This window comes from Pseudophryne corroboree, chromosome 5 (assembly GCF_028390025.1).
Source record: "Pseudophryne corroboree isolate aPseCor3 chromosome 5, aPseCor3.hap2, whole genome shotgun sequence".
Classification (NCBI taxonomy): domain Eukaryota; kingdom Metazoa; phylum Chordata; class Amphibia; order Anura; family Myobatrachidae; genus Pseudophryne; species Pseudophryne corroboree.
This window is the reverse complement of record NC_086448.1, coordinates 848,353,369-848,369,323: the sequence shown is the minus strand read 5'-3', so window position 1 is coordinate 848,369,323 and position 15,955 is coordinate 848,353,369.

Below are 15,955 nucleotides of genomic sequence, written 5' to 3'. Positions count from 1 at the left end.
CGATCACTGTCCACCCCTCACCCGGTGTCACACCGATCACAGTCCCTCCTCGCCCGTTGTCCCACCGATCACAGTCCCCCCCACACCCGGTGTCACACCGATTACAGTCCCCCTCACCCAATATCACACCGATCACAGTCCCCCCTCACCCGGTGTCACACCGATCACAGTCCCCCCTCACCCGGTATCACACCAATCACTGCCCCCCCTCACCCGGTGTCACACCGATCACAGTCCCCCCCCCTCACCCGGTGTCACACCGATCATTGCCCCCACCTCACCCGGTGTCCCGCCGATCACTGCCCCCCCCCCCCCCACACACACACACACACTCACCCGGTGTCACACCGATCACAGTCCCCCCTCACCCGGTGTCACACCAATCACTGCCCCTCACCCGGTGTCACACCGATCACTGCCCCCCCCCACCCGGTGTCACACCGATCACTGCCCCCCTCACCCAGTGTCCCACCGATCACAGTCCCCCCTCACCCGGTTTCACATCGATCACAGTCCTCACTCACCCTGTGTCACACAGATCACAGCCCCCCTCACCCGTTGTCACACCGATCACAGTCCCCCCTCGCCCGGTGTCACACCGATCACTGTCCCCCCTCACCCGGTGTCACACCGATCACAGTCCCCCCTCGCCCGGTGTCGCACCGATCACTATCCCCTCACCCGGTGTCACACCGATCACTGCCCCCCCTCACCCAGTGTCAGACCGACCACAGTCCCCCCTCCCCCATTGTCACACTGATCACTGTCCGCCCCCCCCCCCTCACCCGGTGTCTCACCGATCACTGCCCCCACCTCACCCGGTGTCACACCGATCACAGCCCCCCTCACCCGTTGTCACACCGATCACAGTCCCCCCTCAACCGGTGTCACACCGATCACTGTCCCCCCTCACCTGGTGTCACACCGAACACAGCCCTACCTCACCTGGTCCAGTGTCACACCAATCACTGTCCCCACTCACCCGGTGTCACACCGGTCACAGTCCCCACCTCACCCGGTGTCACACCGGTCACAGTCCCCCCTCACCCTGTGTCACACCGATCACTGTCCCCCTCACCCTGTGTCACACCGATCACTGTCCCCCCTCACCCGGTGTCACACCGATCACAACCCACCTCACTTGGTGTCACACCGATCAGTGTCCCACATCACCTGGTGTCACAACGATCACAGCCCCCCCTCACCAGGTGTCACACCGTTCACAGTCCCCCCTCACCCATTGTCATACCGATCACAGTCCCCACCTCACCCAGTGTCACACCAATCACAATCCCCCTCCCCCGCTGTCAAACCCATCACTGTCCCCACATCACCTGGTGTCACAACGATCACAGCCCCCCCTCACCAGGTGTCACACCGTTCACAGTCCCCCCTCACCCATTGTCATACCGATCACAGTCCCCACCTCACCCAGTGTCACACCAATCACAGTCCCCCACTCACCCGTTGTCACACCGTTCACATCCACCACCACCCTCACCCGGTGTCACAATGATTACAGTCCCCCTCACCCGGTGTCACACAGATCACTGTCCCCACTTCACCCAGTGTCACATCGTTTACAGTCTCCACATCACCCCTTCACATAGGTCATGCCCCCTTTTGGACGTGGGTGCGTCTTAGCCGCGCAGTTGTCCCGCGCACTGATTCATAAATGTTGGGAGGGATGTGATTGGGACACAGCAGGAGATAATGGTTCACAGTGATGTGGTTCCTCTACACACTGGCCGATTGCCGGCTGAGGTGCCCGGCGGCCGATACCGGGGGGGGGGGGGGGGGGGACGACTATACTTTCTTCACCCCCGTGTCACCCGACCCCATAGCCCTGCATGCTAATATGGACGAGATTGTCCATATTGGCTTGCAGGCATAAAGGAGGCGGCACCAACTGTGGCCGGAGACCCTGGCAGCCACATGATTGATGGCGGCCACGGCACGCAAGGGGTTAACCCTTAAAGTTCCCGGCGCCATTTTAAGGACAATAGGCGCTGGGCGCCACTGCTAAATGTACTTACGGCGCTGGACGCGGACTTTTTAAAAATATGTTTAATAATGTGTTTTGACATGTCATATGTAGTGCTCTGTGCACAGTTGTAGGACTGCATGTTTGTGACCGGACGCCTTTCGTTCGCGTTCCCAGTGCACAGAATGGAAGGTTAGGTCACACGAGGCCTGACCACATAGGGGATTCCAGCTTACCGTCAGTAACCGCCTGTTACTGACTCCACCCACTGCGCTGTGGGCGGGTTTATGCTGCCACCACCAAACTCCTAACCTGCTGTGGCATTTGGAACCACGGTTCTTCTCTGTATGTGCCGACGCACTGCGTTACCACACCTGTGTGGTATTGACGAATCCCCACTAGCCACTTGCTAGGCCTCTACCGGTAGTTGGCGGAGGGCGGAACTTGGAGACATTAGGTGCTTCCCTGGACAGCCGGAGGACGGGGCTATGTTTGGCATAACCCTGTAGGTCACAAGATGAAGCAATCTCCTTGAGGCAGATGATGTTTATTTGCTCAATAATAGTCTTAAAAAAGACTCTTCCCTATTGCTAGGGGCAACAGCATACAGCAAGATGTTCCAGCAGAATGAAGATGGTACAATACACTCTGGAGGCACGCAGGCCTCCTTTTTATGTCAATTTTCCACACAGTACAACAGGGGGTCATGTCCTCCCTGAGCCCTTTCTATCCAATCAAGATATCTTAGAAAATACAAATAAATAAATTACATTTCAAAAGGAGATAAGTGCAATAAAACAATATCCTCCTTCCTGTGACACAGACAACGTTTGGTATCAGATTAACATTCACTATTGATAAATTTATCACATAGCTTCAAAATACAAATGTTTCTGTCTCAGTCACATCTCCAGGCAAACCCAGTGTTTGGGGTTACAACAGGAAAGGCTGCAACACAACAATCAGTCTTCCTTCCTGCATCTGCCATCCATATATCAATTAAATCACTTACATGAAACAGGTTCCAAGCCCAGAACTACTTTACATATGGGATAAGGAGATCCCCCGTGATTAGCATCTTTCTCTAAGGAACTTGCACATCAAAAGGTATTGTCATTCACACCTCTCTGCTAGGACAGGGCCATTAGCATGCCACTTCCTACTGACAGGAGATGATTATTCAGACAGCTATAGTAACTGAATTTTTCCTTTAAATACATTTAATTTAAACACGTGTTTCCCTTTAAATATACACTGAGCCGATGCCCTGCACAGGCTCCACATACCCAGGCACTGTAGTGCCTCATAGCACAATATATATATTACATTTGTAAACATTTTAAACACCTGGCACCTAGCGCCCTATACATTTAAAATTGGCGCCAAGCGCCCATTGTCCCCATAATGGCGCCGGGCACTAGGGGTTAACCCCTTCAGTGCCACGGCCGCCATTACACGTGTGGCCACTAGTGCGGTCCGGCCACAATGTTTAAATGTATTTATATTTAAGATGTGCTCACCTGTATTTTAAAGGGATAAAATGCATTTTCCCCTGTCTTCTGGGAATAGGAAGTGGCATGCTAATTGCCCTCTGCTAGCAGATGGGGGGAAATGACAAAACCTTTTGATGTTGGACAGTGCACTGCAGGTAAAGGCTGGGTGTGAGTTCCTTAGAGAAAGATGTTAATCACGGGGAATTTCCTTATCCCATATGTAAAGTGGTATGGGGATTGGTATGGGTTTGGAAACCTGTATTTATCTATGTAGCTGATTTAATTGATATATGAATCCTGAATGGTATATGCAGGAAGGATGAGAAACATTTGTATTTTGAAGCTATATGTTAAATGTCTCAAAGTGGAAGTGTAAACTCCCAAGTGGTAAGGAATTTAAATGACACCAAACGTTGTGTGTGACAGGAAGGAGGAAATTGCTTCATGCACTTATAACCTTTTAAAATGTAATTTATTTATATTTTGTACGTCATCCTGATTGGATGGAAAGGACTCAGGGGGAAACTACCCACTGAGATGCATTGTGATATACTTGTATAAAAAGAGGAGGCCTGTGAGCTCCAGAGGTGTATTATACCATTTTCATTCTGCTGTAACATCTTGTTGTATTGCTGAGTCTTTTTGAATGCTGTATTTGGCAAATAAACATCATGTGCCTCAAGGCCGCTTCATCTTGTGACCTGCAGGGCTAGGCGAAACCTAGCTCCGTTTTCCGGCTGTCCAGGGTGTAACCAGTGTATCCAAGTTCCGCCATAGACCTAGTGGGGATTCGTCAGCGCCACACAGGTGTGGTAAGGCAGCTTGTCGACGCATACAGAGCAGAACCGTGGTTGCAAATGCCACGGCAGGTTAGGAGTTTGGTGGTGGCAGCGTAGAACCCGTCCACTTCGCAGTGGGTGGATTCAGTAACAGGTGGTTACTGGCGGTAAGCGGGAATCCCCTATGAGGCCAGGTCCCGTGTGACCTAAACATCCATTCTGTGTACTCGGGACAGGACACAAAAGCGATGAGGGCTGTCGTACGGGACCGTCCAGTCACAGAAATGATGAGTGAGCGCAGGGCCGTGCACCGTTCATCATTAGTACCTACACACTGAAAGATATGAACGAGTTCTCATTCATTAATGACTGAGATAGTTTATATCTTTCAGTGTGTAGGGCTTGTTAGCCTGAGGGCGAAACAATATCACTTTCTCCTGCACTCACCAGCCAGTCACTGCACTTTTATGCTGACAGCAGATGCAGCTGTATACACTTAGATAAAGGGTCTCTCCGGCCCTCTCATTCTTCCTCCTCTGCATAATCAATGGAAGCCAGAAGGAAAGTAGATGCCGGACCCTTTTACTATATTCTGCCCACTATTATAACTGCAGCTGGGGGTTGGGAGCACTCATCCATTATTCTATACCTACATGGCAGATAATGGACAATAGTCGTTCATCCTCCACCCTGCACTTCTTTTATGACTTTACTCATACCTCCCAACATTGTAGCCTCTGAAGTAGGGACTCCCTCCCAAAAAGGGGTGTGGCCAATGTAAAGTGAGTGTGGCTTTGCGGGAATGGCCGCAATCACAAGCCACGCCCCTGTTTTCGTTACTGTAGGGGCATGCTCAGCGCTCGGCGAGCTACTGGCATGCTCCCAGTCCCCCATGTCTCTGGTGAATAGATGCTGCAGCATATGCAGAGCGGAGTTACAGGAGCCTCCCAACTGCCCACTGCGGGACATTGTGGCCCACGGGTAGGACAGTGGAACAGTGCCCAAATAACGGGACTGTCCTGTGAAAATCGGCTCCCATACACACCCCTCCCAACATGACTTCTCCAGGAGGACACAATGCTCTGGTCCTGCACTTCCCTCTTACTGTATGATTACCATCACCTGTGCTGTGCCCTAATACTGATCCAGTGCTCATACCTATGTCATACCTCCCAACATGACCCTCTCCAGGAAGACACAATTCTCTGCTCCTGCACTTCCCTCTTACTGTATGATTACCATCATCTGTGCTGTACTCTAATACTGACCCAGTGCTCATACCTATGTCATACCTCCCAACATGACCTCTCCAGGAGGACACAATGCTCTGCTCCTGTACTTCCCTCTTACTGTATGATTACCATCACCTGTGCTGTACCCTAATACTGACCCAGTGCTCATACCTATGTCATAATTCCCAACATGACCTCTCCAGGAGGACACAATGCTCTGCTCCTGCACTTCCCTCTTACTGTATGATTACCATCACCTGTGCTGTACCCCAATACTGACCCAGTGCTCATACCCATGTCATACCTCCCAACATGACCCTCTCCAGGAGGACACAATGCTCTGTTCCTGCTCTTCCCTCTTACTGTATGATTACCATCACCTGTGCTGTACCCTAATACTGACCCAGTGCTCATATTTATGTCATACCTCCCAACATGACCCTCTTCAGGAGGACACAATGCTCTGCTCCTGCTCTTCCCTCTTACTGTATGATTACCATCACCTGTGATGTACCCTAATACTGACCTAGTGCTCATACCTATGTCATACCTCCCGACATGACCCTCTCCAGGAGGACACAATGCTCTGCTCCTGCACTTCCCTCTTACTGTATGATTACCATCACCTGTGATGTACCCTAATACTGACCTAGTGCTCATACCTATGTCATACCTCCCAACATGACCTCTCCAGGAGGACACAATGCTCTGCTCCTGCACTTTCCTCTTACTGTATGATTACCATCACATGTGCTGTACCCTAATACTGACCCAGTGCTCATACCTATGTCATACCTCCCAATTTGACCCTCTTCAGGAGGCCACAATGCTCTGCTCCTGCTCTTCCCTCTTACTGTATGGTTACCATCACCTCTGCTGTACCTAATACTGACACAGTGCTCATAACTATGTCATACCTCCCAACATGACCTCTCCAGGAGGGACAGAATGCTCTGCTCCTGCTCTTCCCTTTTACTGTATGATTACCATCACCTGTGCTGTACCCTAATACTGACCCAGTGCTTATACCTATGTCATACCTCCCAACATGACCCTCTCCAGGAGGACACAATGCTCTGCTCCTGCACTTCCCTCTTACTGTATGATTATCATCACCTGTGCTGTACCCTAATACTGACCCAGTGCTCATACCTAGGTCATACCTCCCAACATGACCTCTCCAGGGGGACACAATGCTCTGCTCCTGCACTACCCTCTTACTGTATGATTACCATAACCTGTGCTGTACCCTAATACTGACCCAGTGCTCATGCCAATGTCATACCTCCCAACATGACCACTCCAGGAGGATGCAATGCTCTGCTCCTGCTCTTCCCTCTTACTGTATGATTACCATAACCTGTGCTGTACCCTAATACTGACCCAGTGCTCATGCCAATGTCATACCTCCCAACATGACCACTCCAGGAGGATGCAATGCTCTGCTCCTGCTCTTCCCTCTTACTGTATGATTACCATCACCTGTGCTGTACCCCAATACTAAGCCAGTGCTCATACCTATGTCTTACCTCCAAACATGACCCTCTCCAGGAGGACACAATGCTCTGCTCCTGCACTTCCCTCTTACTGTATGATTACCATCAGCTGTGCTGTATCCCAATACTGACCCAGTGCTCATACCTATGTCATACCTCGCCACATGAACTCTCCAGGAGGATACAATGCTCTGCTCCTGGATTTACCTCTTAATGTATGATTGCCATCACCTGTGCTGAAACACCTCTCTTATCCATAAACCTGTTCAATACAGGTGCCAGCAATCATACATTAAGAGAAAAGTCCAGAAGCAGAGCATGTTGTCCCTCCTGGAAAGGGTCATGTTGGGAGGTGTGATAACATGTGCAGAGGGAGTTAGATTTGGGTGGGGTGTGATCAAACTGAAATCTAAATTGCAGTGTAAAAATAGAGCAGCCAGTATTTACCCTGTACAGAAACATAACCCACTGGGGCCGGACAGCCCCTGGTGGCCACATGGACAATGGCGGCCGTGGCACTGAAGGGGTTAACCCCTAGTGCCCGGCACCATTAGGAGGACAATTGGCACTTGGCTCCACTTTTAAATGTATGCTGTTGCTAGGCGACATCTCTAAGATGTGTGGGCGCTAGGCGGCGTGTATTTAAACGTGTTTAAAAATAGGATTTTGGTTACCTACCGGTAAATCCTTTTCTCGTATTCCGTAGAGGATGCTGGGGTCCATATTAGTACCATGGGGTATAGACGGGTCCACCAGGAGCCATTGACACTTTAAGAGTTTAATAGTGTGGGCTGGCTCCTCCCTCTATGCTCCTCCTACCAGACTTAGTGTAGAAACTGTGCCCAAGGAGACGACATACTTCGAGAGAAGGAATTACACAGATAGTGGCGAGATTCACACCAGCTCACACAACAGGCAAATCCGGCTAACATGCCGGAACAACTCAGCAACAGCTGAAACAGTAAAGAACGCAGAACTTACCTAGGAACCAGGCAGTACTGAACTAAATAACCACTGCAGGAAAACGAAGTGCTGGGCGGGCGCCCAGCATCCTCTACGGACTACGAGAACAGGATTTACCGGTAGGTAACCAAAATCCTATTTTCTCTTACGTCCTAGAGGATGCTGGGGTCCATATTAGTACCATGGGGATGTACCAAAGCTCCCAGGACGGGAGGGAGAGCGCGAAGACTCCTGCAACACTGCTTGACCAAACTTGAGGTCATCAGAGGCCAAAGTATCGAACCTGTAAAACTTGGCAAACGTGTTCGACCCAGACCAAGTAGCTGCTCGGCAGAGTTGTACCGCCGAGACACCCCGGGAAGCCGCCCAGGAAGAGCCCACTTTACGAGTTTACAGATTTCGGACACGGCAATCCTACCGTGGAATAGGCATGCTGGATAGTGAACCTGATCCAGTGCAAAATCGACTACTTATAAGCAGGACATCCAATTTTCTTGGAATCATAGAGGACAAACAGAGAATCACTTTTCCTATGACGAGCCGTCCTCTTCACGTAAATCTTCAAAGTCCTCACCACATCCAAGGCCTTTGAATTAATTGAGGAATCAGTTGCCACTGGCACAATAGGTTGGTTGATATGGAAAGCCGACACAACCTTAGGTAGGAACTGTGGAGGAGTCCTAAGTTCCGCCCGGTCCTCATGGAAGATCAGATAGGGGTTTTGACAAGATAAAGCCCCCAATTCCGACATGCGTTGTGCAGAAGCCAAGGCCAACAAGGCGACTGCCTTCCACATGAGAAACTTGAGATCGGCCTCCTGTAGAGGCTCAACCAAGCAGATTGCAGGAACTGCAACACCACATCAAGATCCCGTGGTGCCGTAGGCGCCACAAAGGGAGGCTGGATGTGCAGAACCCCTTTCAGAAAGGTCTGAACCTCAGGAAGAACAGCAATTGTTTTTGGAAGAAGATGGACAAAGCAGAGATCTGGACCTTGATAGAGCCCAATCTCAGTCCCATATCCACCCCTGCTTGCAGGAAAAGGAGAAAACGTCCAAGTTGAAACTCCACCGCCGGAAACTTCTTGGCCTCATACCAAGAAACATATTTCTTCCAAATGCGATGGTAATGTTTAGACGTTACCCCCTTCCTGGCCTGTATCAGGGTAGGAATGACCTCACCCGGGATACCTTTCCGAGCTAAGATCTGGCGTTCAACCGCCATGCCATCAAACGTAGCCGCGGTAAATCTTGATAAGCGAACAGCCCCTGCAGGAGCAGATCCTCCCGAAGAGGTAAAGGCCGTGGATCTTCCAGCAGAAGATCCAGCAGATCCGCATACCAAGCCCTCCTTGGCCAGTCCGGAGTAATGAGGATTGCCAGAACCTTTGTTCTTCTCACGAGCTGAAGAACCTTTGGTACCAGAGGAAGTGGAAGGAACACATACACTGACTTGAACACCCACGGTGTTACCAGTGCGTCCACCGCCACTGCCTGTGGGTCTTTTGACCTGGAACAGTACCTCTGTAGCTTCTTGTTGAGGCGGGAGGCCATCATGTCTATGTGAGGAACCCCCCCACCAACCGGTTACCTCCTCGAACACCTCCGGATGGAGGCCCAACTTCCCTGGATGGAGATCGTGTCTGCTGAGGAAGTCTGCTTCCCAGTTGTCTACGCCCGGAATGAAGATTGCCGACATCGCCACCGCGTGCCTTTCTGCCCAGAGGAGGATTTTTTACACCTCTGACATGGCAGCCCTGCTCTTCGTTCCGCCTTGTCGGTTTATGTAGGCCACTGTGGTCACATTGTCCAACTGCACCTGAACAGCCCGATCCTGTAGAAGGTGTGCTGCTTGCAGAAGGGCGTTGTACACGGCCCTGAGTTCCAGGATGTTTATTGGGAGGAGTGATTCTTGATCTGACCATCGTCCCTGAAAAGTTTCCCCCAGAGCGACTGCTCCCCAACCTCTTAGACTTGCAACTGTGGTTAAAAGGATCCAGTCTTGAATTCCGAACCTTCACCCTTCCAAAAGGTGCGGAAGTTGCAGCCACCAGAGGAGTGAAATCCTGGCTTTCGGAGACAGGTGTATCCTCTTGTGCATGTGTAGGTGAGAGCCCGAACAATGGTCCAAGAGGTCCAGCTGAAAAGGTCGAGCATGAAACGTGCCGTACTGCAGAGCCTCGTAGGCGGCAACCATCTTCCTCAGAAGGCATATGCATTGATGAACCAATACCCGGGTAGGCTTTAGGACAGCCCGGACAATTGTTTGAATCACCAACGCTTTCTCCACCGGAAGAAATACCCTCTGCACTTCCGTGTCGAGGATCATTCCCAGGAAAGACAGCCGCCTTGTCGGCTCCAGATGAGACTTTGGAAGGTTCAGGATCCAACCGTGCTTCCTGAGCAGCTGTGTCATGAGCGCGATGGACCGCAACAACCTCTCCCTGGACGACGCCTTGATCAGGAGATCATCCAGATATGGGATTATGTTCACCCCTTGTTTGCGGAGAAGAACCATCATCTCCGCCTTCACCTTGGTGTGATCCTCGATGCTGTGGAGAGGCCAAACGACAGCGCCTGGAACTGATAGTGATCGTCCATAAGTGCAAACCTGAGATATGCTTGATGCGGCGCCCAAATGGGAATGTGGAGGTAAGCATCCTTGATGTCCAGAGACACCAGGAACTCCCCCTCCATCAGTCCTGAGATGACAGCTCTCAGAGATTCCATCTTGAATTTGAACTCCCTGAGATAAGGGTTCAAAGACTTTAAGTTTAGAATAGGCTGTACCGAACCATCCGGTTTTGGTACCACAAAAAGGTTCGAAAAATAACCCTTGTTCCACTGCTGAAGTGGGACCGGAACAATGACCTCTGACACCACCAATTTTCTGATGGCCTCCAGAAGAATTGTCCTGTCTGCCAGCAGGGCTGGCAAGCCTGACTTGAAGAAACGGTGAGGCGGGGATCTTGAAACTCCAGTCTGTACCCTCTGGACACTATATCCAGGACCCAGGGGTCTAGACCCGACGACACCCAGACGTGGCTGAACTGCCGGAGTCGTGCCCCCACCTGACCCTCCTCCAGGCCTAGCTGTCCACCGTCATGCGGAGGACTTAGTGGTATCAGAAGCGGGCTTCTGGGTCTGGGAACCTGCGGGAGCAGGCTTCTTTCCTTTGGCACGACCACCTCTGAAGAAGTTGTTCAAAGGCTTATTCTTTCTAGGCCTCGCGGGCCGAAAGGACTGTGACGTGGTAGATGAAAAAGGCTTCTTCGTAGCCGGTGCAGCTGAGGGGAACAAGGAGACTTACCCGTGGTAGCCGTGGAAATCCACGCATCCAGCGCCTGGATCCGCAGACCCCGACAGGCTTGTAGTGGACAGTTTAGGGTCTGGAGCTGGACCAGGGCGCCCCTCCCAGCGCCGTACCGCAGTACCGCTGAGCCTTCCAGGAGTGCGGTTAAGAACACGCTCCTACCCTCTAGCCAACCTCTTCACAGTGTCCCCCCGCTTGCAAGGGGGGACAGTGACTCACTCGCCACAATTCAGCTCCCTGAGGGGGTGGCGGCTGGCTGCCGGGGGTGAGCGTTCCCCTGCGGCGGGGCGCGATCGGACCCCTCTGGAGCTCAGTGTCCAGTCAGTGGGAGTAGTGGCTCAAGACCCCGCAGGGCGGACACTGCTCCCCCCCCCTCAGTCCCTTTGCTGCAGGGAGGCTGTCGCCAGCAGCCTCCCTGTAAAATAACAAACTCTGAAAAGAAAGAAAAAAATTTTTTCTAAGAGAACTCTGTAGAGCTCCCCTAGCTGTGACCGGCTCCTCCGGGCACATTTTCTAAACTGAGTCTGGTAGGAGGGGCATAGAGGGAGGAGCCAGCCCACACTATTAAACTCTTAAAGTGCCAATGGCTCCTGGTGGACCCATCTATACCCCATACCTCCAGCACTGAGAGAACCCTAGCAGCCAGGCTGCAGGGCTAAGGGAGCCCAGTGCTGAGCACTGGTCAGAATAAAAACCAAAACCATGTTTTAAAATGAAATATATGTCTATTGTGATGTTAAGCACTGAGCTGGGGATAGCAGATCCCCCAGCTGCAGTGCCTGGGAATGTGGAGCCTGTGCAGGACACAGGCTCAGTGTATATTTAAAGGGAAACACATACAATGTGTTTAAATGTAATGTATTCTAAGGTAAAATGCACTTACTTGGTTGTGTGTCCCAGGAGGGGGGAATCCATGGCTGTGCAGGCTGATGGATTCTCCCAGACCTTTTCCCCAAAAACGGAATACTTTCCCTTCCAGCCTCACACTTGAAAGGGGCATTGGGAGAGAGAGAAGAAGCTCAGCTTTGAAACAAGCTGAGTGGTTTTCTGGAGCTCCATGGAGATCACCCGTAATGGCCAGGAAACCCTGACCAGGGGATCTAGGCTGCCCAGCTCTGGAGCCCGAATCCAGGCTGCAGATGGTGAGCTAGGTCCCGGGCAAGTTTCTGGAAGTAAGATTAGGCGGGAAAACTTCCCCCAACCTAGACTGAACGGCACCAAGGCGTATCCCGAACCTCCAGGATGGGACGGTCAAAGGAGAGTGACCACTCCCCACTGTCCATAGAGGACAATGTTAGCTGTGCATGTGACCAAGGCATGCACAGCTCATGGGTAAACATTGATTGGTTGTAAACCACAGTGCGGGCTTACCCCCTGTGGTATGGTTTGGAAAATGGACATAAAAAGGAGGCCTGCGAGCATCCAGAGTGTATTATACCATTTTCTTCTGCTGTAAATATCTGATGTATTGCTGAAGTTCTTTTCAGAACTATTTGGGCAAATAAAGATCTTCTGCCTCAAGACGACCGTTTCATCTTGTGACCTGCAGGGCGAAACCTAGCTCCATTTTCCAGCTGTCCAGGGTGTAACCAATGTCTCCAAGCTCCGCCTTCAGCCAGCTACCGGTAGAGGCCTAGTCAAGCGACTAGTGGGGATTCGTCAACACCACACAGGTGTGGTAAGGCGACATGTCGACGCATACAGAGCAGAACTGTAGTTTCAAATGCCATGGCAGGTTAGGAGTTTGGTGGCGGCAGTGTAAACCCGCCCACTGCGCAGTGGGTGGAGTCGGTAACAGGCGGTTACTGATGGGAAGCGGGAATCCCCTATGTGACCAGGTCCAGTGTGACCTAAACATCCATTCTGTGTACTGGGGACGGGACGCGAAAGTGGCGAGGGCTTTCGTACAGGACCGTCCGGTCACAGAAATTGGTGGCATAGCGGTGAGATAGTCCCAGGCAGCTTTTGGGTCACCCGATTGGAGAAGCCGAGTTACTCAGGAGAGGAGTAACTGAAGCGCAGGAGAACGCACAAGATGGCGGATTTCGGCAGAATGTCCAAGGATGATTTGGAGATCGTGTGTCAGCAGAAGGGTGTGGAGATCCTTTACAACGCGTCCAAGAGCGTCATGAGGGCGGCACTTGTGAGCTTTAAGGAGTCCCGCCGGGCGGAGGTAGAGAGCGCTGAGGGCATCAGCGAGGACAGCCCACCAGTGGACCTTCGTAAGGAACCGGTGAGACCCACAAGCACTGCCCTCTCTAGCAACAGCCATGTTTCTCAGCAATCCCTAGCAGGGCCAGGATCCCAACGTCCCAGGGGGGGCACAGATAGCCTAGCAGATCGGCTAGCGAAATTGGGGGAAAGGGCAACAGAGGAAGAACGCATGCTTGTCATTCAGATGTGGTATGCGGAGCGGGCACCACAGGCCATGGTACCTCGGGAGCCGTTGTCCGCTGCTGCATACAGATTGGGACGCATTCAGTTTGCCAAGTTTGCAGACAGTGATGGGGACATTGATGGACATTTATAAGTTTTTGAAAGGACTTGTAAACTACATGATTTATCCAAGTCGGAGTGGGTGAGACACCTTGTGCCCACTCTGCATGGAGAGGCCTTGGAGGCCTATCGAGGAGTGGCCACGGAGGACTGTGGGGATTACGACGAAGTCGCGAAGGCCCTCCTCCAGCGATTCTTCATCACTCCAGAGTCATACAGGAAGAAATTCCGGGACTTGCCGAAGAATCCTAGCAGCACCCATGAGCAGTTCGCCACCCAGCTGCGGCATTACGTGGTGAAGTGGGTGAAAGATTCTGAAGCCACTACATGGGACGCACTGATCGACCGGATCTGCAGGTAGCAGTTCTATCACAGGTGCGCCCCAGAAGTGAAGGAGTGGGTGCTAGACCAGGAGCCACCCAGCTTAAAGATGGCTGCCCAGTTAGCCGACAAGTATGTGGCAATTCGGCCACAGGGGCAGAAGCGCCCAACTAGCAGCCAACCCCAAAAGACTGTACCATCAGGGGGACACCCCTCTTCAGCTCATCCCCCCCAAAGCAAGCATCTTCCAACCCGGGTGCTCTTGGCCAGCAACAGCATCGCATTGTCCCTGCAAGTGATCAGAGATTATTGGTGCCACGACTGGAGAAGAAGTGCTACGGCTGTGGGAAAATCGGACATCTGAGGATGAACTGTCGTGCATCACAAGCACCGCAGACTCGTGCCCCAAATCCGAGTGCTGCAGCCCGGCTTGCTTGTTTGACGAGTGGAGATGAGCCTACAGAGACTGTTCCCCCTCCAGTCAGTCCGATGGAGTGTGGCGAGAGACAGGTACACTCTGCGGAGAGAGTCACCTGCATGGCCAACCAGCCCCTACACAATATGTGGAGGCACCTGCAGCCGGTCCATGTGGGACCCCTGCAGGGGGAAGGCCTAAGAGAGTCTGGGGCCTCAATCACTGTGGTGAGCCCCCACCTTATAGATCCTGCTGCAGTATTGCAGGGTCGTACTGCCAAGATCACCATGGCAGATGGAATGGAAAAAGCGGTTCCCATGGCAAGAGTCTACCTGGACTGGGGAGCTGGACCAGAGTTGCGAGAAGTTGCCGTCATGGATGGTCTCCTAACTGATGTGGTCCTAGGAAATGATCTGGGTGGTGGGATCGTCACCAGTTTTGCTGGCGCCATTTCCCGGAGTCAAGTTCCACAACCATCATTGACATCAGCTACTCCAGCAAAGCCCAGCCCAGGGGAAAAGACTACAGCTGCTAGACAACTGCCAGCACAGCCAACCACAGCATCAACCAGCCCAGAGGAAAAAATTACAGCGGCTAGAACAGTACATCGACCTCGCATGCCTTTTGCCTCTGATATGCCTACATCCCCTAGCAATGCAGAGGATGTTGGTTCCAGCTCGTTAGATCCTGTGGGGGTGCCCAATGATGCTCCTGACCCAAGTGGTTTGCCAACTCCGGCGGTGAGTATGAGAAACTACACTGACTTTTCCGTGACTGACCCCTACCAGACTGACCCTAGTAGTCCCCCCCCCTAGAACCCCCTGTAGAGTGTCCCAATTTAGGAGAAATTGAGGGCCGCAGGCAGGAGTTTAGGGAACAAGACAAAAAGTTGCTCCCTGCGCTTAACCTGAAATAGGAAAGTAATCAAGAGACTTAATAGTGCAAAAGAAAGGATTTATTTTGTAATAAATTAAAAAAACATTACTGGCATTGTGCCTAAATAGAGAAAGTTGTGCCAGATATCTGTGGCTTCTGTGTATATACAAGGAAAGAGTTGTTCTAAAAAGATTTACTTTGGTATGTTAAATAATAAGGGGGTCGCCTAGTACCGGTACACTAATAGACAAAACAAAGATTTACACAACATGTAACATATACTATGCAGAAAGAAGCGCTGGATGCGTCTTACTCTGTCTGCAGTATAGAAATGAGCAGTCTTTATCCCAATGGCAGGGGTTAAATAACAGGCAGTCTTTATGTGTCCCAATGGGAAGGGTTAAGTCTGTATGAGCACTCTGTGCTGTGGTCCACGGGTTTAAAAATCGTCTGTTAATGCATACTGTGTACCTCAAGGAAAATCCTCAGTAGCAGAGTTAAAGAAAACCCACGGGTTCTCCCCGTGCGTCGGGAGTCTTAACCGTTCCGTGTGGAGTGAGGCAGGGGTCAGATTCTTACCTCCTCCGAT